Genomic DNA, 24064 nt, shown 5'->3' on the forward strand with positions numbered 1-24064 from the left:
TGCTCAAACACTTGAGAGCAATTATGATTACATTCATTTTAACCATTTCAATGACTCAGGCACATTTATTCATTCAGCATGCATTCATTGAGACCAACTATGATCTTTTCACAGTACTAGGTCTGGGGATACAATTTAAAATGTCAAGTGTCAGCCTTCAACAAATTTGCAATCCAGTGGGAAAATCAGACAAGGAAAGAGATAATTATACAACAATATGGTAAGTGCAGTCAGTAATGGGGTTGCATAAAATAGTGCTTAAGAAAATTAATGTGGTAGCACCATGTAAAGTGCACTTGAGATAAGGATATCAAATTAGTAATATAAAGTAGATGTTATTCCTATTTTATACATAAGGAAACTTCAGGAGCTCAGAGAAATTCAGTAATAGCCTGGGATGACTCAGTTTTTTCATTAATGTGTTCATTCACTGATCCTTCATTCATCAGAAACTGTTCTGTGAGCCATAAATAGGGCAATGATCAAGATAGACTGGACCCTACCCTTATGAATCTAATAAGAGATCCAGAAATGTGGGAATTCAGAGAAGAAAATAATGCTACTGCATTTGGAATTCTTCTAAAGGCAATGAACGTAAGTACCCAATTATATATTAATGGATAGAGCTGACAGTCAGGCTGGGTTCATCCTACTTGTTTATGAAAGGTAGCTCTCCCACATTCTGCCAGCCAGTTGTTGGAGGATGAGGAGGGCATTAGTGATGAACCTGTGGAGTTGCTGAGTTATGGTGTCCAGATGGGAATTTACTTTAAACTTCTTCAGAACTGTATAAGCAGTGTGGTGAATAAGAGGAAAAAAAGTTAATTCTAATTAAAATCCTAGGGGTGACTAATTAACATATGAAGTGTCTATCTGAAGAAACACTTGGGGGCTAGCTAATTAGCAGGTAAAGTATCTTAAAGGAAACTATCATATTAGGTTAGCCAATTTTCACATTAATAATTTTTTATTGGAAAAATAGCAGTGTTTAACATTGGTTAGGAATGGTGCACTGAGACCATCTTTCTTCGTTATGAATGAAATATTAGAAATCTGAAAGTCCAGAAATTTGTGCCCTAGGTACAGTGTTATAATTCTGAAGTTTATTGGCCCTGCACCTGTACTTCATTGAAAATCTTGCCACTTGATAAGACTACAAGGATCCTGCATCCTGCCATTTGGGGTGAAATAATGTAATTGCATTTTTTTTTCAGAGTGTGCCTTTCATACATTGTGGAATTGAGGAGACAGAGAGAAGATTATTTTATCTATAACCTAATGCTAAGAAATATTAGTACCTTTGTTGGGATCATATTCTTCTGGTAATTGGGCTTTTGGATTTAAAAATTGGCAGCCTCCATAATTTTTTTCCAATCACTGGAGGCTACTCATTTTTATCAGAAAAACCTGACATTTACGGAACTGCCAAAATAGCTCAGGAGTGTTTGTTATGGGGGGAACTCATTGCCAAAGTGGAACCAGAATCATCAGTTTCCAAATATCAAAGTAAACATGACCAGAATATTGGGGAGTCAACAGGAGGAGTGGGGTTGATGTTCTTGAAGAAACTCAGCAGGCATATGAGTTCTATTATAGGTCTATCTTTGGTGATGTTAGAACAGAGCAAAAATACTTTGTCTTTACTCCTGAAAACTTCACAAAGAATGGTGAGTGTTCATCATTTCAACTAAACCAATATTTACACTTCTATGCTATGTGGGGTATTTGTTCATTAACCTACATATTATTCAACCCCAATTCCATACTGAAATTGACTTTGTATGGACCTGAAACTGGATGTTGATTTTGATCAAGACATTTTATAGCATTGCAAATTTCACTTTTTCAGTTTTACTGGTGGTTTCCAAATTTCTCTTTCCCAGCAATATCATCTTGAAATTTAAACTTTTCTTTCTATATTACAGTTTTGGAAATTGCATAACCCTAAACTCAGGCTAAGTTACATTTTTTAACGTGCATAACTGCTCTTTCATTCAAGAAGTGTCATTTTTTCTCAATCTATGTGTGGAATAGCCTGGCTGGTCGATTACTTCTTCTTTTAGGCATTTTTTATCATTTTTAGAGGATTTCATCAGAGATTTATAAATAGGTAGCAATTGGTGACTAGTTGGATATTGAGTCATTTTGAAAGAGGAGTTAGATATAGTACCTAGGTTTCTAACTTAAGATTCCTGAAAAATATTAGTGCTGTTGATAAAAGGGAAACTGGGGATAGTAGCTGGTATAGTAGGCAGCCAGAGAAAATGTGACTGTCTTATAGGTACTATTTAAGCATACTTCTTAATAGGATCAGGAATGAAGGCTGTGGGGTGAATGGATAAAGAAAATGTAGTATATATACACAATGGAGTATTATTGAGTCATAAAGAAAAATGAAATTATGTTATTTGCAAAACGTGGATAGAACTAGAGACCATCATGTTAAGTGAAATAAGCCAGACTCATAAAAAGTAGTATCACCTGTTTTCTCTTATATTTGGAATCTAGAAATAAAAAGGAAAGAGGAAGGGGACCAGGGTGTGAGGGTAGGAGGGTAAAAGAAGATTAAAGGGAGGGTGCATATGATTGAAGTATGTTGTATGCTCGTACAAAATTTTCATAATGTAACCCATTATTTTGTACTATTACTATGCACTAATAATTATAATAAAGATAATACTGTTGATATTGACATTACTATTCCAGGAAATTCTTGTCTAGTAGAAAAAGTTGCGAAAATATTTATCTAAACAATAAGCTGCTCAACTAGCTGTCTTTCTAAAGGTAAGAAGTTATTCATCAGGGTAAAGTCCTCATTCTTAGGATGATGAATCAGTCAATGGACAAATTGCTAGCTTATCAAATGATTACTCATCAACACATTTCAAAAATCTTGCTTTGCATATTCACCAATCTAAAAAATCAACATTACAAGTTTTGGCAATTGCATTCAGATTCCTACATGCAAAGACCTTTGTTAAACCAAAAATCCAGTCTAGAAATCCTACATTTGATCATCCCCTTCCAAGACACTGCTAAGATCCTGTCATGGCTGTATGTTCTCTTACTATAAGTAATGCATTTAGCTCTGTTTCAGCAACAGGATGTTTTGGGGATTTATTTGTTTTAGTCAACAGATATAGATGTAACAATTAAAGCTATGAGACTGAGTTTATGTGAACACCCATAATATGAGAAAAGAAGAGCCAAGGATAACATTTGCAGAAAATGAGAGAAAGAAGATGAGCTAGAGAAGTCTAAAGAAGAGTAAGAGAATATTATCGTATCTCAGAGCCAAGAAATGAGACAGGTCTTTTTCTTAGTGATAATCATAATTGTCAGGCATGAAAGTTTTAGAGTAATAAAGATTAAAAGGAGACTGCTAAATTTACTTAAAATAAGTTTAGAAATCTCTAAAGAGAACAGTTGGCATGGAGTGGATATCTGGTTATTAAATGTGGTCAGTGGGTCTACAGTAAATTTCAGTAAGTTGGACTGAGAAAAGAAAGTGAAAATGAATTATTATAGTTGAAAGGATTCCCTCCAAAAGATAAAATAATAAGACTTAATGATGCTTTTTTTGAATTGGGGTGATTCAAGAAATTAGAGAAACTATGTAATGATCTGAATAATTTAAATCAGAAGTCAATAATCTTTTTCCAGTAAAGGGTGTTTCTATCTCTGTCAAAAGTACTTAGCTTCTCATAAAGGCAAAAGAAACAGCCAATACAAAAACAAAAGGTTGTGAGACAATGCATTCCGTTAGTAGTTTACATAAAAAAAAAAAAAATCTGGGGCTGGGATTGTGGCTCAGTGGTAGAGCACTTGCCTAGCACCGGAGGGACCCTTTTGATTCTCAGCACCACATAAAAATAAAGGCATTGTGTTGTGTCCATCTACACCTAAAAAATAAATATTAAAAAAATAAATAAATCAGTTTGGATGTGGATGTGAGTGTATGTGTGAAACAATGCTTAGAGGTAAAGTCATTGGGTTATGAGAGCCTTAACCTAATCAGTGAGTTAATCCCCTGATAAGAATTAACCAAGTGATAGCTGAAGGCAGGTAGGGTGTGCCTGGATGAGGTGGGTCATTCTGGGGCTTGCCTTTGGGGTATGTACTTGGCTCAATGAAGTCTCTTTCTCTGCTTCCTGGAGCTATGCTCCCTGCTGTTTTCCTCTGCCACACTTTTCTGCCATGATGTTCCACCTCACCTCTCACTCAAAGAAATGGAGCTGGCTATCTATGAATTGAGACTTCTGAAACAATGAGTCCCCAAATAATCTTTTCCTTCTCTAAAATTGTTCTTGTCAGGTATTTTAGTAACAGCAGTGAAAAAGCTGACTAAAACAAGGAGTTTTTACCAAGCCAAAGTATCCATGATAGTTGTTAATATTAAATACATTTGCTGGACCTGAGCACTTTTCACAGTGTTTATGAAGAGCACCTTAAATTGCAGTGTCTGAAGATAGTGCTTGATTTTTCCCTAAGGAATATTACAGGGCTGAAATTTGTATCTGACCTGCATGCATCTTGATCACTATATTGAATCATCCTTTGCTGAAATATATTGATAGCCTTTGTCAATTTAGAATTTAATCAACCCATACTTCTTTGTTATTCAGATCTCCTGAAGTTAAAAAGACCCCAACCAAAACCAACCAACCAACCAAACAAAAACATGAGAAGAAAAAAGAAAAAAAATATGTAAAAAGGGCTACAATGCAGCTCAGTGTTAAAGCATCCTTGGGTTTTATCCTTAGATCATAACAAAACAAGAAAACTATATTTAGTTTTTAACAACAAATCCCATGATAAAAAGCACTATTGTTATACCCACTGTTGTTATACTGATAAGGAAAGAAAAGTGAAAAACTGATTATGATACTTTGTAATAGTAATGGAGCTCACTAGTATCAGAACTGGGACTTACCCAGCCCTATCTGACTTGAGAAGCCAATTTCTTAACTACCCTAATATACCACTTGTGAATAAAATCATTGGGGGGTGCGTGGGGAATGCAATAACACAACTAATTAAGTCTAGTGTCTAAGAAGCAGCAGGTTCTGGTCTCCAACTGGTTGTGGCAAATTTCCCATAGTGGATGTTTTTCATACAATACATTCTTTTATCATTTGATGAAATTTAAAATATGAGGAAATATAAACATGGAACATCTCAACATCCTTTTGTAAATATAAATTAATAATATTGTATATGTCCCTATGTCCCTTCGTGGTCGATGGTCACTCGGCTACCTTGCCGTGTGGGGTAGAGATGCAGAATCAACACGCAGACTCTGGGAGCTGGTGAGAGAACTGGCTGGAGACCCACCTCAGGTCGACGTCCAGTAGCTCAGTTTCTTTTTGGAATGCACACAACTGTTATAGGGTTCGAGTGGGGCGTGCCTCTAAATCATACACAAGCAAGATAGTATCCATAAGCCAATCATCTTCTGCCTAATGTAACTGCACTATGAGGATGCTCTAAATATTGCTGTCGTGGCAGAAAGCAATCTGGAAGGGTCTTTGGCCCTTACTGAGTCAGAGGTTTCATGCCCTGAAGCCCCTGACTCTCAGTTTCCTGGCCTGGTAGTTTGGCAAGGCTAACCCCAAGTGCTGAGAATGTGGTTTCACCCCATCCTGCAGGCCCTCCTGTCAGGCCTGAACAAACGTGGGTATTTCAGGTACTTCTGAGCTGCTCCTAGCTTCTAACTGCGACTGAAAGTTATTCCAACATTTCCTCCCTTTTGATTAAATTTGTTGCCAAAGGAGAACCATGATATGAGAAGAAAGGAAAAGGGAAAAGCACAGAGATGGGGGGAAGAACCAAGAAAGAGAAAGGGGGAAGATGCAGACATGGCCCATTCCTGTAGCTGCGGTTGTTTCCTGCTGTGGTGAGAGGGCAGCTGCTGCTGACTAGGTCTCTGTCACTTGGGTTCCGCGATCTGAGCTGGGCATGGGGAGCAAAGCAGCCATGGGGGCAGGAGACCTCTCTCAGATGGGGTGAAGACTTAGGCCTTTGCACAAGTGGGGGAGTGAGGTTCTGTGCCTCACTTCTGTTGGTCCCCAAGTTTTCTCCTGATGGCCCCTCTGCAACTGTGGCTGTCTTAGGTTGTCCCTCCCTTGAGGAATATTACACATCTTTGACTAACTAGCCATCCTCCGGGGCCAAACAGGGTGATGTGGAGTGTGCAAGGCATTGTCCCCGAGAGAGATCTCTGTCTCCTTGATAGATAATGCCCCCGTAGCCTCCACGCCAGTATTTACCTTAGGATTAGGAAATTCAGGGTTCTTCTCCACGGAGGGCCCAGCTCACAGCACTGGGCTGATAAGGCTGTGTTCAGGAAGGGAGTAGAAAGGCCATAGACAGACAAACAGTAATATAGTGACAGAGCCGAAAGACACAGATATGAAAAGGAGGGCAGTGCTAAGACTCAGGGCATGATCCCTCATAGAAAACTGGCCCTTAGTTGGTACTATTTAGATCCTGTCCATAGCCACCATCGATACAGATACAGGAGAATCATTATTTTCCTTTTGACTTTCCTTACATGCATGAACTAACATACCTTGTTTTGTTTCTACTTTGTTGAGTCTTTTTTGGAAGCATCTTAAAATAACATAAACTAAAAGAAGAAAAACTATGCCAATACCAGGGAGGATCCAATTAGTAGGGTCAATTAAAGCTGACAATTTATCCATAGAAGCTGTAAGATTGAGGGGTTAAGAATTAGCCCTGCTCTGGTTTCAGTTAGGCTGAGAATCTGAGCATGTAGCATCATAGTGAAATTTCTAAAAGTCATATCCCAAGGTCCCTTAAGTCTACTTGCTAGTTCAAGCCGAGCTTCTGTTACATTTCTTATGGAGACAGAAGTTTGACAAACATACAGAAATGGAGGACTGCAGGGTACTGTAACATTCAATTGAAGCATATCAATTTTCTCATCAATAAGGTCAATCTGTTGTTGTAACATTAAGATACCTCCTTCAAGTGCAGGTTTAGTCGCCCCTGGGTGGTCAGGGCTTTAGTGGAGCACTGCACTACCTGATTAATGGTTGCAGCATTTGCTGTGGACTGGGTCAAAGCTACACCAGTCTTGGTAGCTACTGCGACTACAGTGAGGGAGGCAGCTATAATGGCAGCAGTAATCCCAAAATCTCACCTAGCTCTGGGAAGGGAAATATCTTTCGTAAAGTGAACCTCTTGTATGGAGGAGTCATCCTCTGATGGAAACCATAACCTGGGGGGTATTCCCATTAGCACTACTGTCTTAATAGAGGAATTCCAGCAATTGGTTAACTCACATTGGGAATCGTCACAATTAAGACGACCATTTTTGTGATTTTGGGTGGAAGTTACAAAGAAGAAGGGTGGCTTAACCCATACATGGCCTTTAGTAGCACGTTTAGTTCTTTCAAAAGAACCATTAAACCAAATGGCACCCATGGGGACAATAGGACCGATATCTATACATTTGTAACCACCACATAACAATTGTTTGCCTAATTGCAAAAAGTCTCCTGACTGGCTTTTTTTTTTTTTTTTTGAACATTAGTTATCCACTCTGTATGATATTTAAATATTAATGTATTTGTTTCTTTTGAAAATTCCATTCTCCATCCACCTTTTGTATAAGGTTTGGACAACTAATAAGCTCATCAGAAATGAAATAGGGTCAGGAAAGGGAGAGACAATCTCTCCAAGATATAGCTCTGAGAGGTATACCTTCATAGATATCTTTAAATTTTCTCCATGGACATCTTTGCAGAAAGGGTTGGGGCCAATAACATGAGTCTTTAACATGAGGGGGCATGGCCATGCCACTAGGCAGATCACTGACAGAGACTACTTTTGCTTCTCCTTCTAAGGAGAGTGGCTGAAAACCTATAATGCCTTCTATTCCTGTCTCCCAAAGAATATCACTGTGAAGGCAAATTGTAGACTGACACAACCTCTGTGCCCTAGACACATCCCTTAATATAGTAAAGGCCCATGAATGATCAAGTGAGAGTGACATATTCCAAGGGTGCCTTGCTACTGGGTCAGATGTAACAGGACATCATGAGGAAACATTAGTAGCAAACAAGAAAGGCAATACAGTACCATCCAAACCAACAGGTAAAAGAATCCCGGGATATGGAGCCCCCCCACCACCAAGCATGTACTTGCAGGCTGAATGACAGAATGATGCACAGTAGCATAAAGGGGGTCCTTTTCTGTGTTGATGCAAAAGGAGAGGAAATGCAATTAAAGTCCCAGCAACAGCATAAGTTGTTTTCAGTCGGTTGGGTGTGGTCCTTCTGGACGGGTGCAGGGGAGCGATGAGTGCAGCAGTTGCAGTTGTGGCTGTGAGGACCGCGAGCCTTATGATGATGTTGATCCAGGGGGCTCCTGTTGTCCTCCTGAGTTTGGTCCTTGGGATGCATTCTGCAAGATTTGAGAGAGAAGTATGTACAACATCCTGATCGTGATTAATTGAGCGTGGATCGCTCTCTTGGTTTTTTAATTGCAATGGCATGAGTATTTTGCTCACTGAAGGGTTTTTGCCACTAGGTGGTGCGCAAGGCTTTCCACTAGAGAACTGTCCCACAGACAGCCATTCATGAGTGGTAACTATCTGCAAAGCAATTTTTCCCTCATGGGACATACTTTGAAGTGTGTCCATTTTGCTTGGACCGGCCAGCATAAGGCCTTGAGTTATCAGGCCGATAGGCAGAGGCCTTTCTTCCTCCATACTTACCAGTTGTGTACTTACCTGTGAGTTGCAGGTTATAATTGCACACATAAGCAATAAGAGAGTACCAGGACTCTGGTCTCTGGGAGGTGACATGGTCTGAGCTTGATCTGATAGGGCTTTGATATCACCCCAGATTATCTTGTGAGTCCTCCAGTGGGTGGGGAGATCATGGTGGTCTCTTTCTTTCTTCTAGGCTCAATTTCCAGAGCTTGGCAATTGGTGGCTGGTGTGACATTTAAGAGGGGCCCCAGAAAATCCCTTGCATTTGTTATGGGATCCTTTTATGAGACCATAGGTAGATGGGAGGACTCCGAGAGGGAGGCCCAATGCATATGGGCTGCTATTTCAGTAGAAAGTTTTGAAATTGAAAGAAAATTTAAAGCAAATAAGATTATTTTCAAGGAATCATGAGGGGACTTAGTATAGTTTCTTTTGTGTTCTTACTATAATGCCTTGAGTCTAAGGGATATAGGGAATCCCAATTAAGTAATGTATATGCCAACCATTGCAAATTGCTAGAAATGTCTTGTTAGTATATGTTGGCCCTTTGTCAATTTTAATAGACATGGGAACATCCATAATTTTAAAACTTTTAAGTAGATGGGAGATGACTTTTTTTTTTTCATTTAGGGCAGGGTGTCTTAGGGCCAGGGAAGCTACCATTCTTAGGACAGTACTGTTTAATATGGCCTGGCTGATTACAGCCCTAGCAAGTGGGATGGGAAGGCCCATCATTTTTTTTTTTTTTAAGATAGAGAGAATTTTTTAATATTTATTTATTTATTTATTTTTTAGTTTTCAGTGGACACAACATCTTTATTTTATTTTTATGTGGTGCTGAGGATCAAACTCAATGCCCTGCGTATGCCAGGTGAGCACGTTACCGCTTGAGCCACATCCCCAACCCAAGGCCCACCATTTTTGTTAACTGAGAGTTTGTTAACTGCAGCTGTTAATGCCTGAATGGGCCCTGAAGAGGGGGCTATTTCCTTTGTAGCAGAGATCCATTTTGAAAGGGATTCACTGCATACGGGGGCAATTGCAGCCTTAGTTTCTGTAGTCCCATGCCAATGTTTAACTAATGAGCCTTGAGTAGGGCCAGGTTGAATGAGCTTCCCCAGTGCCTGGATTACTCTAGATAAGAAGTCAGGAAACCATTCATAGGAGCTTTGGATCATATTCCTGAACAATTCCTCATATTTTTTAAGAGTTCTTAAAGCAATGTCTTTGACTTGACAAGATGCCTAATATAGGGGCCCAAGACGTTGACATGCAGGGCCCTGACTAAGACTAACAAAAGGTGTGTTTAGGGTCCAATGTCTTGTGCTTAGTGGGGGACTCCCTTGACTTGTTAGATCAAGGCCTTATGCCCACATGGTGTCTCCAGAGCGGAGTTCCCTTTAACAGAGAAAACCCAGGTTCCGAATTCTGGGAGGACCAGCCCCTTATGTGAATTCGCCGGGAGAACCAGGGGGGAGGAGGGGTCATAAAGTGTTGCCAGCCCTTATGATGGTGTGTGCCTCAATTCGGGTACCAATGATATGACAGGGACAAGGAAAGTGGGTAGAGGAGGGCGTTCCTTGCTCACCTTCAAGGAACCGTCAGCACATGGAACACAAAATGAAAGACCACGTTGTGGCGCCAAATTGTATGTGTTACTACGATGGTCACTCGGCTACCTTGTCACGGTGGGTAGAGATGCAGAATCAACACGCAGACTCTGGGAGCTGGTGAGAGAACTGGCTGGAGACCCACCTCAGGTCGACGTCCAGTAGCTCAGTTTCTTTTTGGAATACACACAACTATTATAGGGTTGGAGTGGGGCGTGCCTCTAAATCATACACAAGCAAGATAGTATCCATAAGCCAATCATCTTCTGCCTAATGTAACCGCACTGTGAGGAAACTCTAAATATTGCTGTCCTGGTGGAAAGCAATCTGGAAGGGTCTTTGGCCCTTACTAAGTCAGGGGTTTCATGCCCTGAAGCCCCTGACTCTTGGTTTCCTGGCCTGGTAGTTTGGCAAGGCTAACCCCAGGTGCTGAGTATGTGGTTTCAACCCATCCTGCAGGCCCTCCTGTTGGGCCTAAACAAACATGGGTATTTCAAGCACTTCTGAGCTGCTCCTAGCTGCTAGCTGTGACTGAGAGTTATTCCAATATAATGTGAAGTATTTTTACATCAAACCTATCACCGGGCCATTGATTTCCATAGGATGGAATGGAGTATATGAGAAACCTCAGAAGGTCTTCCTTCCTTCCTTCCTTCCTTCCTTCCTTCCTTCCTTCCTTCCTTCCTGTTTCCACATACAAGAGAATACATGCCATACTTATTTTTCTGTTACTGGCTTATTTTACTCAACATAATGTCTTCCAATTTCATCCACATGCCTACAAATAACAAGATTTCATTCCTCTTTATAGCTGAATAATGTTCTATTATACCTATATACCATATTTTCTTTATCCATTCTTCTGTTGATGGACACCTAGGCTGATTCTGTATCTTGGCTATTGTGTATAGTGCCACAATAAATGTGGGTATATAGGTATGTTTTTCATATGCTGACTTCATTTCTTTCAGTTATATACTGAGGAGAGGAATGGCATGGGAGATCTATTTCTTTTTAGTTTTTTTTTTTTTTTAGTTGTATATGGACACAATGCCTTTATTTTATTTATTTAGTTTTATGTGACACTGAGGATGGAACCCAGTGTTTCATACATGCTAGGTGAGTGTTCTACCACTGAGATAGAACCACAGCCCCTAGGTTTTGTTTTATTTATTGAGGAAGCTTCATAGACTACACTACCACCAATAGTATATATGGATTCCTTTCCCTCCCACATCCTCTCTAGTATTAACTTTTTTTTTTATATACTAGCCATTCTAACTGGAGTGAGATATACTGAGATATACTGAATGGTTTTTCTCATATTTAGAAACTAAAAAATGAAACAAAACAAAATAAAACCCCATAGTAGAAGAGGAGTCTTAGAAAATAAGGAAGGGGATGAGAAGAGAGAGGAGAGAAGGTAAAGGGGAAAAGGTAGAAAAATAAAAAGGGTGGATGGACATGATCCATACACAACATATGTATGAATGGAAATATCACAGTGAAACCCATTAATTTACACAATTAATGTGTTAATAATTGTAATATTGATTTTTTAAAAAAAAGTTAAAAAAGAAATACCTGAGAAGTATTTCATTGTGAACCATTGCACAAGACTGAATTCTTTGACAGCAGGGACTAGAATTATGCTTACCTTTGTATTTCAGTTATCAAACACAGGACCTGTTACAAAACAGAAACTGGTGTATGTCCAGGGGAACCAGTCTCTGATCAGTCATTTAACAATTTACGTAACCTTGGGTCAATCCTATCTCCAAAGTCTCAGTTTTATTATTTCTAAAATATAATTGGCTGGTGGGTAATTGTAAAATTTGAAAAAGACAATTTTCCCCTTATTTAGCTTGTCATCATATTATCATATGTAAGGCAGTCATGTAATGATACCTATCCTATCTTGCTCAGAAAATTGGTGTAAAGATCAAATGAGGTTGTATGCAATTTATACATTATAAAATGCACTACAAAGATTAGTATTATAACTTTGATTAAGTTTGATAGTTCTAGTTCAATTATACTTTTATTAATGTTGTTGGCTGGTCAGAGTTTCTATTGTATATTATGGAATGCTCACACATATGAAGTTGTCATCCATCTGTTATTCTTGATTGGTTATGAGAGATAGAAGTACAACTTCTAGTAGCTGAACAGGGAAAAATGAATACATTCAAAGCAGATGGAGTAATTATCCAAATAAAAAAATAAAGAAACATATAAAGAATAAGGGCAGGTTCGTGATAGAGTAGGTCTCTTTTTTCTCCCTTTCCTCACCCTCTCCTATTCCCCATTAGTTTCCAGGGGTGTTGGTTTCTGTCTCTCAGGCATCCTGGAGCAGATGATCCCTGGGACTCCTAAAGTCACATTTTTTTTTTCAGTTCCTTAGAATCCTTACAATTCCTTGACTAAAGTGAAGAAAGACATTCTCCCCCCATCTTCAGCTGAAAAATCTCAAGAAAGTACTTTGATCCTTCTGGCATGTTTAGCCTTAGGAGGTGGTGGAGCAGTGGCACACATCTGTAATCCCAGCAACTTGGGAAGCTGAGGCAGGAAGATTGCCTTAGTCACTTAACAAAACCTTTCCTCAAAATTAAATAAGATGGGCTAGGAATGTAGCTTAATGGTAAAATGCTCCTGGGTTTAATCCCCAATGCTGCCAAAACAAATATCTCTATCTCTATCTCTATCTCTATCTTTATCTCTATCTCTATCTATATATTATGTCAGCATTTCTGATAAATCGGTTCTAAATATATTTTAGTACATCTAGAGCTGATATTTCTCATAAAATATTTTTTTCTAAAAAGATTTAACTCTTTATACAAGTCAGCTTTATTTACATGTGAATTTAATTTTTTATGTAAACTTATATGATGGCATTTTAATGTTTTTTGAATATTTTCTGTAATTGTGAGGGTTGTAGAAGAAATTAAAAGTGTTTTAATGATTTATATCTAATTAAAATGCTTATTTATGCATTCTATTACTGAATCTTCAAGTAAAAGGAAAAATAATTTAAAACTTTTCTTCCCTATTAATAATTGATTCATGTGAAACTTCAAATGAAAAGTGTGCTTTAAATTTAATTTCTATTACCAAGTCTGTGAATATTTGTTTTGCAATATTGTAGCAGTTTTCAAATGCAGAAATTTTAAACTTGTTAAAGAATTCTAGTAATGTAATATGTTTTATTGCAGTATCCATGTGTATATTTTTATTTTGTAATGATTCATAGACAAAGTTTACTGCCTGAGCTCTGGTAGTTCCTGCAGAGGGACTTACTATTTGTACAGACACTGCAGGAATTAGATGCCAGAATGTACAGGCAATTTAGCCTCACTTCAGGTCCCAGCATTGCTCCCATGTGGAACCCCTCTTTTCCCCCTGAATATAGTTACTGCTACCACCACTGCTAATTCCACTGAGGCTGCATGCACCATAGCTGCTCATCTCAGCCCAACCACTCCCATAGGTCCCTGTAGCACCTTAGTCTGCCCTAATCAAGTGCATGTTAACTGCTCAGTGCTCATTATACTCCTGGGTCTAAGCTTGTGGTATGCATGCTGCTTCCAATCATATATTCTTTGCTCAAGTGTATACTTGATTGTACCATTGGAGTTCACTTAAAAAACACAAATTAATAACAAAATTATTAAGAACTTCATGAAATCAAACGTGGAGCCTCTTATGAAATCAAGCCCTGTTTACTCTACAGGTCTCATGCACATGTTTAAAAAGTAAATTGAGGCAAATAAATTTTTATAGAATTTATTTGAGCAAATAACTCATGAATTGGGTAGCTACAAACCAGAAGTGGTCTGGGAGTTCTATCCTTAAGGAATGCAAAGGGGAGGCTTTTATAGGACACAGAAGTAAAACAAAGAAACCTATAAAACCTGTCTTATTTGCAAGATGTGTTCACCTGGGACAACATCCCCATATATTAATCTCAGAATAGACAGTTCAAAATTCCTTAGCAAATGTTGGAATCAGTCATGGGAAAGTACTGATTTGATTTTCACTCATAAAAGCATGCAGACACATATGTATATGTGTGCTTGCTTATACACATGTGTGTGCACACATGTGCACCTTACCTACCTGAAATTTTAAAAGCGGTGAAAGAATACTTGGGCTGATGATGTTTTATGCACTCCTCTCTTTTTAAAAATGCTGTTCCTGACACATTAAAGTAATGCAATTTCCTTGAAAGATGACTAATCTTGGTTTCCCTGCAACATTCCTGGTGTTAGCACTATGTCCTGTGTCCCAGAAAAGCAGGAGTGATCACCTATCATCATGTTTCTCTATTCTGTGAATACAAGCTCCCTTCATTTCTTGACTTCTTTTCTAAACTCTCATATGAAGTCTCAACCTAAGTATTCATCATCTATGAATATTTTTGTGACAGTCTCAAGTAGAGGTAAGTGTTCTTTCGTCTCTGCTCTAATAGAGCATTCTGGGTATCATTTTTATACAATTTATACATTGTTTTAAAATTATTTGCTTCCTTGCTTATATCTCCATTAAATAAGAGCCCCTCAAGTGGGGGAAGGAAGTGCATTTTATGTCTGTTTTGTTAGTGCCTAACATAGTGCTAGGTATATAATGGGTAGTTAATAACAGTTGTTGAAAACATTAATTAAACAATAAATCTAAAACTGCTCTTTATCATGAGAATTGGAAAAGTAGACTAAGCACCAGTAGTCAATAATCCTTAACTTTGATAGAAAATCAGGTGAATAGTCTCAGCTTCCTTCCAAAATACTAACAAATTGACCCACTCCCTAAATTTTGGGGGTGAGTTCAACTAATTCTTTATTTACTAGATTTCTTATTTTACCCTTGCCTTCTTTTACTTAGTGGGATGTGTTTTCCTTAAAGTGCATATAGCAAATCCATTATACTCAACAAACAAAATGGTTTTCCTTTGTTTAGATAACAGATTTCAATAGCATTGGACATAGTTCTAGAACTGTAATATTACTGAAAATTCAACATTATAACATATATATTACATATTTCAAACCTGTTTCTAACCATAAGTTGAGTCACTATAAGTTGAGTTTAAAGACTAGAGATAGAAGATTAAAGTTTGGATTTAAACTCAGTGAAAGTAAAATTAAGTTTTGTTTTGAAATTACCTGTCTAATGCTGACAGAAAGCTGATGGATATAATCAGTTTATTTAGTGTGGGTGAAACTATCTTGGTTGAAAGGCTTTGATTTTCATGAAGAAAAAGTAATAGTGAATGTCTTGGTTTATACCAAGAAATTCAGCTTTGTGTACTGGAGTGTATAATTTAATAGATTACGTCTTTGGTTTAATGACTGACTATAACGGTAGTATTTTAAAGTTCAACATTGTTATGATTTATGGTGTTGACAAATTTGAAAATATATGAAAGTATATTTGTGCAACCTTGGTACATTAGGCAAATTTGCAGTGGTCAACTTTTCTTAAATATTTCTGGTGTTATTCTCTAAGTCAGTTCATATTGAATTATTGCAATGACTTCTGATGCTAACTAATTAAAGTTAGGCCAAATGTCACAGGTTAAGGGCAGAATCCTCCATAAGACTTTCCTCATTTCACAGACGAGTCACCAGCTGGGGACTTCCCAGAGCACTCACACTTCTGACCAACAGATTCATGGTTTCCCCCCTTTCCCTTATTTCCATGATTGACTAGAATGATTCACAGGACTCAGAAATGTGTTATACTTATGATTATAGTATTATAGTATCTTGAGACCAGCTGAAAGAAGAATTGCATAGAGTGAGATGTTGGAAGATTGCAAATATGAAACTCTCAGTTTTCTTTCCCCATGAATCAGGACATATTAATGTGTAATAGTAGGCACAGAGTATTGTTAACCAGGTAATTATGCCTGAGGTTCAGTGTCCAGATTTTTTTTTTAATTTCAATATGTAGGCTTGATCAATTGAATCTTTGGCCAAGTGATATAAACAAAATCTCCAGGACTGTGAGCCCAGGATTAGGAAGGCTGAGGCAGGAGTATCCCAAGTTCAAGGCCAGCCTGAGCAATTTAGTGAGGGTATGTTTCAAAATAAAAAATAAAAAGGGATGGGGATGTAACTCAGTGGTTAAGTACCCCTGAGTTCAATCCCCAGTATAAACAACAACAACAACAACAACAACAAAAACAAACAAATGAAACAACAAAAAAGATTTCTTATATCCATATGAGGCTAATATTATTTATTTTCCAAAGAGAATATACCAAGAGAACATTTCATCTATATACTGTAGTAAGAACACTTAGATCATCTTTCTGGAATGCAGACCAGGAAATACAGATTTGCTTTGTTTTTGTATCTTAATTTTATTGGATAACCTTTAGAATTGTAAAATAGTTCCCTGATTTGCATTGCTCCATGTTTGTAATATCAGTTAAGATCTTGACATATACATTGAATATGCAACTGCTGAAAATTGATGGTTATAATATTTTGCTTTTACTTTTATACTGTTCATCTTCTCTCCTTGCAAATGCACTCATTTCTTAAGTTTCCTTCTTACTTTATTAGTTAATTTCAGACTCTCTGTAGCTAGATTGCCTAGGTTCAAATCTTTATTCTTTCACCCATTAGCTGTATGACCTTAGCCAATTACTTGACGTTTCTATGGCTCAGATTTTTTAAATCTATAAAACAGGGATAATTGTAATATTTACCTAATAGGGTTTTAGTGTGGATTCAAATAAATAATACCTGTAAAACACACTAAAAGTTACCATGAAAGCAACCACTAAATGTTAGCAATTATACTTTCAATTTGAGTGCAGTAAATGTTTTGGTGGCTCAAGGATATCAACACCTCTATAGAAGTGCAAGGTTTTCTTGAGGGAAATGTGGCTCAGTGGTAGAGCACTTGCCTGACATGCATGAGACATTGGGTTCAATCCCTAGCAACACACACACACACATAAACACACACAAGATTTTGTTGAGATCAGTTAGTCTAAGCTTTCTTTACTTTTAAAAACTTCTGTGTCATTTACTTTTCATATTAGTAGTATGCATACACTATTTCTTGCTTCCCATTAAGAATGTAGGTGACAATCCCCAGATAAGTTATAATTAAAGAAGCTGAAAATCAAGGGAGGAAAAATGACTTGCTTAAGGTCACACAGTGAATGACATAGTTGAGATTGGAATCCTAATTTTATGTTTTGAATCTCAGCTCAGTGTTCTTTTCACCACATTATACTGCATCAAGTTGAATGCAGCTTATCTTTTTTTAGGTAATACTCACTCAGAAGTATGGGGAAAGAAAGATTCAAAAGGACTGCTACAGTGAACAAAACTCTTTCACTAAGAATAAGTAAAAGAGCATATTTCAATTTCTTCAAATGTGAGTATATGTGTGTACATTTCTGAAGACATTCCTGTACATACTCATGGTGAATATTTATTTATTTTTACTATGTTCCCTTAAATTGATTCCTTTTTTCTTCAGAATATATATATTTTTATTTTTTTTCTTTTGCTTTGGTTGTTGACAGATTTATTTTCAATTCAGTGCAGCTCACTGAATTGCAAAGGAAAATAACTAGCATGAAAGTGCTACAGTACACCCACATACCCCTTCCACCTGGTTGCCTTATCCTTCCAAACAGGCACTACCCCAAACCATGTTGCTCAAAAACAGTGATGAAAGAATAGTGGTAACAATCTGCTGAAATATTCTAATTCAAATGCTATCTTGAATGTTTTTCATGGATGTTGTGAGAAAGGCTAATATGACCGTGTGATGAACAAGGCAGCATTTTCAAAGTGGATTCTTTGAAATGTAAGTCTTTTGGAAATACTAATAAATATTCCACAGAAATAAGTAGATTTTTAAGAATGAACACTCTCGGACAAGTCTGAGTTAGAGGTTTTTGTTTTTCAATCCTTAACTTCACGGAATCTTTGGAACACACCTTGAAGAACACTTTGGAAAACATTATATCAAGATTTTGATAGTGTAGGAGTTCTGAGTATAAATTTTAATTTTTTTTAGTTGTAGATGGACACAATACCTTTATTTTATTTATTTATTTTTATGTGGTGCTTAGGATCAAACTCAGTACCTCATACATGCTAGGAAAACGCTCTAACACTGAGACACAGCTCCAGCCCCAGGAGTTATGAGTATAAATTTTACCTGAAGTTTTTTTTTTCCCTTTTTGGTATCAGGAATTGAACCCAGGAGCACTTGACCATTGAGCTATAGCCAGCCCTTTTTATTTTTATTTTATCTTTTTAAAAAATATTTCTAGTTGTAGATGGACACAATACCTTATTTTATTTTATTTTGTTTATTTTTATGTGGTGCTAAGGATCAAACCCAGTGCCTCACACATGCTAGGCAAGTGCTCTACCACTGAGCTACAACCCTAGTCCCTTATTTATTTATTTATTTATTTTTATTTTGAGACATGATCTTTCTAACAGGCTTAGGAGATAATTAATTTGCTGAAGCTGGCCTTGAACTTGAAATCCTCCTGCTTTAGCCTCTGGGGGTAAGCTTAAGTTTCTCAAAACTGTGTCTTCCTTGTTGGAATGGCCTCAAGAATAAAGGACCAAGTTTTTAGTAACAGAGATATCCAACCCTACACACATGATGAAATTGTGCAGAAGTAACACACACACACACACACACACACACACACACACAAATGAAACACATAATGCAAAACTAGAGATATGTGAACAGGAACAGTAGAATGTACAAATGTTAATATTCTATGATATTGTGTTATAGTTTTGTAAGATAACACCATTGGAGAAAATTGGGTAAAAGGTAACAGAATTTCTCTGTACCTTACAACTTCATTTAAATCTGCAATTATCATAGTAAAAACTTCAGTTAAGCTTAAATTAATGGCTGCCATTCTGACTGGAGTGAGATGAAATCTCAGTGTAGTTTTGATGTACATTTCCCTAATTGCTAATGATATTGAACATTTTTCCATGTGTTTCTTCTTTTTTTTGATTTATTATTTTTTAATTTGTTCTTTTTAGATAAATATGACTATAGAGTATATTTTGACATATTATACACACATGGAATATAACATCCTAATTAGGATCCCATTCTTGCTGGGTGTGGTGGCAATCCCAGCAGCTTGGGAGGTTGAGGCAGGAGGATCACGAGTTCAATTGAGGGAGGCCTCAAGCAACTCAATGAAACCCTATGTCTAAATTAAAAAAAAAATACAACAACAACAAAAGGACTGGGGATGTGGCTGAATGGTTAAGTGCCTCTGAATTCAATCCTGGCACACACACACAAAAAAAAATTCTTGTATTTCTTTTTTTTGAAAATGAAAGACTTAAACAACCTCATTCTACTTGGGACCTCATTTTGTTCTGAAACTTAACCCCTGACCTACTGCAGTCCTAAAGTCAGGAAAATACCACAAAAAAGCTCTGTGGAACAGTTCTCAGAAAAGATGCAGATGGTGATGGTCTAAGATAGGCCAAGATATCCAAATATCTGAAATTCCAGATGGCCCCCACCTAGGTGTGGTGACCAATATCTAAACTAGAAGCCCTGTAGCTTGGCACGTACCCCCCCTTGCGACACCCTTATGGTTTAAACCAATCAATGTTAAGGGCGTCAACCCCTTGAAATAACCAATAATCCTTTCCAGATTCTTTCCCGCCACTTGATATGCTAATCATGTTTTAGAGTTGTTGTTTGATTTTCCCGTGGTGTGTGATGATTTGCTAAGAGTTGCTATGATGTATGTGGGGTCCCTGCCTTCTCCAAAGAATGTATAAAACTGCTGCAAACCCTGGGCTTGGGGCCTCTCAGCATCACCAGTTGCTGTGTGTGCACAGAGGACCCAGCTAGCTCACAATAAACACCTCTTTGCTGCTTACATCTATCTTGGTCACTGGTGGTCTTTTGGGGGTCCTGAATTCGAGCATAACAGTCTGTGTTTTTAAAATACTTTTATTTTATTTATTTTTATGTGGTGCTGCCAAGGATTGAACCCAGTGCCTCATGTGTGCTAGTGAAGCCAGATTTACAGATAGGTAGTTAGTGTAGTTAGGTAAATCGGGTCTAATATCAAGTAAAATAAATAAAATGGAGGTCATTGTTGAGAATGGAGTCCAGGAAATCAGAGCAGCACTTGGGGAAATTGAAATGTTAATATCCCCAAGGCCCAGAGCCCACCCTAAGGAAATGTTAATGAAGCAGCTCCCAGCAAACAGGGAAGTGCTAATCCTGCCCAGATTACTCCTACAGTTCACCTAACACCTACATTGTGGGCCTTCCCACCTGCATTCTATCACTGCAAGATAAAGGGAAACAAAAGACAGGAGTGTGGGAAAGCTGAAAGAAGACCTTAGCTATACAAAAGGGAAGACCTCCCCCTTGCACGGATTCTGCCTTTTGGGTCCCCTTCTTCCTCTGGGGAGAAGTCTTTTCTGTTGTCCTTTCTTTCTTTTTTTTTTTTAATTAAAACATATTTATTTACCATTTTAAATTTTTAAATTTGTTTTAGTTACACATGACAGTAGAATGCATTTATGCACTTTGATATATCATACATAGATGGGATATAGTTTCTCATTTTTCTGAGTATACATGTTTTGGAATCATATTGGTCATGCAGTCACATATATACATAAAGTAATAATGCCTGCTTCATTCTACTATCTTTTCTTTTTTTTTAAATTTTTATTTGTTTTAATTAGCTACACATGACAGTACAATGACCTTGACACATCATACATTTGAATCAGATGGGATATAATTTCTCATTTTTTCTGAGTGTACAGGTTGCAGAATCACATTGGTCATGCAGTCACATATATACATACAGCTGTCCTTTAATAAAGCTTCTACTTTCCACTCTAAACTCGCCTAGGCTTGATTCTCTGGTGTTATACTTCACCTTTCCGGGAAGCAAGGACTTGTCAAGGATAAACAGCGGTAACACTAGGCAAGTGCTTTGCCATTATAAGCTGCAGCCCCAGCCCATCTGTGATTTTTTTTTTTATCAATGTAGATTATATTATAGTTCTTAAAGCTCTCAAATATATCAAAATATCATTTATGCTAATTACTACTTCAAAAGTAGTTATTAAATGTGCCAATAGCTCTTGTTAGTTAACTCTATTTTAATATATTTAGCTTCCTTATGTATTTTGTTTCAAAATATTATTTTGAGAAGAGGTTCATAAGCTTCACCAGACTGTCAAAGTTTTTCTATGGCACAAAAAAGGGTTAAGTACTCTTAGTAGTCTGGGGAAGAACACATTGTAAACAGAAACAGGTGAGGATGATCACATTTCCAGCTTTGCTGATATAAATACATATCTTAGACAAGTATGTAAACAGAGCCTTCATTAACAGTAAATTGAAAGTGGGACTAATTGATTCCATTGGTTACCTGATATCAATAAACCTCCATAATGTTATATGAAAATGAAAAGATCATTTTGAGATAGAAATTTGGAGATATAGAAAAGAGAGAAATAAACTTGAACACAAAGGAAGGCCCAGGACCCATTGAAATGCAGAAAACACCCTTCAACAGTTGCAACTCCTGAGTGACCCTTCCCAGGCCTCTGGCCCACAAACTTGACTCACATTTACATCTGCAAAAAGTAGCCTGAGGAAACACAATGTGAGCCCAGAAAAATATAATAATGTAGTAAGAGTTACTAACTCATAAGTGAAATAATTGTTTTCATTTTCTTCTATTTGGCACTAGTTACTTTTTGCACAATGCATATGCTATAAATAATGAGTTTTAATTGTTAAAAATTAAATGTTAATAAATAAAACCTCTAAAATACAACATATAAAAATTAATTAAAAAAAAAAAGTAGCCAGAGGGCAATGTTGAGGGGGCAGCTTGACTTTAGGTAGCTTCTCCCAGACTCCACCTCTAGTTCAGCTCCTATCAAGCCACTCTATAAATGTTAACACCCCAGACCAATGGGTAGCTGTTTCTCCCTCCGAAGGTGGTTCTGAAAAAGCAGCGTCTACCTCAGAGCAAAGACTGTCCAAGGAAGGGACATGACCTTTGTCCTTGGAAAGACCCACAGAGCACTCCTAGGCACATTCCCACCCTGCTAAGTTGTTTATCTACAAATAACAGGAGAGATCTGCTGCACCAGGTGTACCTGACTCAGGCTAGGTGGGGACCCATAGCAACCCCTAGCAACCAACAATCAGCATGAGACAGGGAAATACCTGGGATACCAGATGACCATCCCAGTAGTTTTTTGGTGTTTGGAAACCATGTAGTTCAGCACCAACACCCCTCATGGCTTAAACCAATCAGTTTAAACTAATCCCCCTCTTGTAGTAACTAATCACCTCTACCCAACTTGTTCCCGCCAGTGAATGTGCTAATCATGTTTTAGAGTTGTTTTATGATTTTCCCGTGGTGTGTGATGATTTGCTAAGAGATGCTATGATGTATGTGAAGTCCCTGCCTTCCCCAAAGAGTGTATAAAACTGCTGCAAACCCTGGGCTCAGGGCATCTCAGCATCACCAGTTGATGTGTGTGCGCAGAGGACCTATCTAGCTCTCAATAAATACCTCTTTGCTGCTTACATCGATCTTGGTCTCTGGTGGTCTTTTGAGCATAACAGTCCACATTCTCCTGTGAATATCTTGCTTTATCCCCCAATTTTTTTGTCTTGAGATGGCCCACATTGTCCCTTGAATGAGACTCTGCTTTCCTAAATAAACCTCTGTCTGTGTCTTTGACTGGTGCATGCTGAAATTCTTTTCCATCACAAATGCCAAGAATCCTGCTGGAACTGAGTAGTTCCCTTCTCAGACTCTTCAGAATCTTTTCTTCTCCTGTGACAATCTTTCCACCTTATTTAAACTAGTAGATATTTTTAAAGTTTGTTATTTAAACTTCTAATGACATATGGAAAATATGGAAAGTTTTCACAAAATATCTTCCAACAATAAATTTGTTTACTCAAATATAATCTCTATCACAGTCTACATCCAAAATAACAGAGCACCTGGAGTCATGGAAGGACCTAAGAAGGGTAACTATACCAAACTTGGGAAGAATTGTCATTAGTGAAGGATTCCTGGAGCAGGTTCCCTTTGAATTGAGTCATGGAAGGGCTATAAGACATTCTAAGTAAAACAAATTATATGAGTAAATGCCCTGAGCAATGAGAGCATGGTTCACTTGAAAAACAACAAGTAGTTCTCTATATTTTGTGAAGGATCATAAGATAATCTTGGAGAGATAGACATGTCTCTGTCTTCATCATGGGTGTTCTGTTGCCTCCTAGGCCATGCTAAGAGATCGTGCATTTTATCTTGAAGTCAGTGGTAACAATTTTTTAAATATATATTTTTTAGTTGTATATGGACACAATTCCTTTATTTATTTATTTTTATGTGATGTTGAGGATCAAACCCAGCATCTCATGGTGCTAGCCAAGTGCTCTACCACTGAGCTACAACCCCAGCCCAGTGGTAACAATTTTTTAAGAGTGTCAAGCAATACGATCTCACTTGTATTTAGAAGGATCCTTTGCCAGTAGGCCAAAGGGAAAACTGTAGGGAACTAAGTCTAAGTGTAGAGAAACTACTTATCAGATGTGTAACAGTCCTGTTGTAGTAAATTTAGGACTTCAAATAAAGACCTGGCTGTGGGGATATAGAATAGGAAATAGATTTGATAGA

This window comes from Marmota flaviventris, chromosome X (assembly GCF_047511675.1).
Source record: "Marmota flaviventris isolate mMarFla1 chromosome X, mMarFla1.hap1, whole genome shotgun sequence".
Classification (NCBI taxonomy): domain Eukaryota; kingdom Metazoa; phylum Chordata; class Mammalia; order Rodentia; family Sciuridae; genus Marmota; species Marmota flaviventris.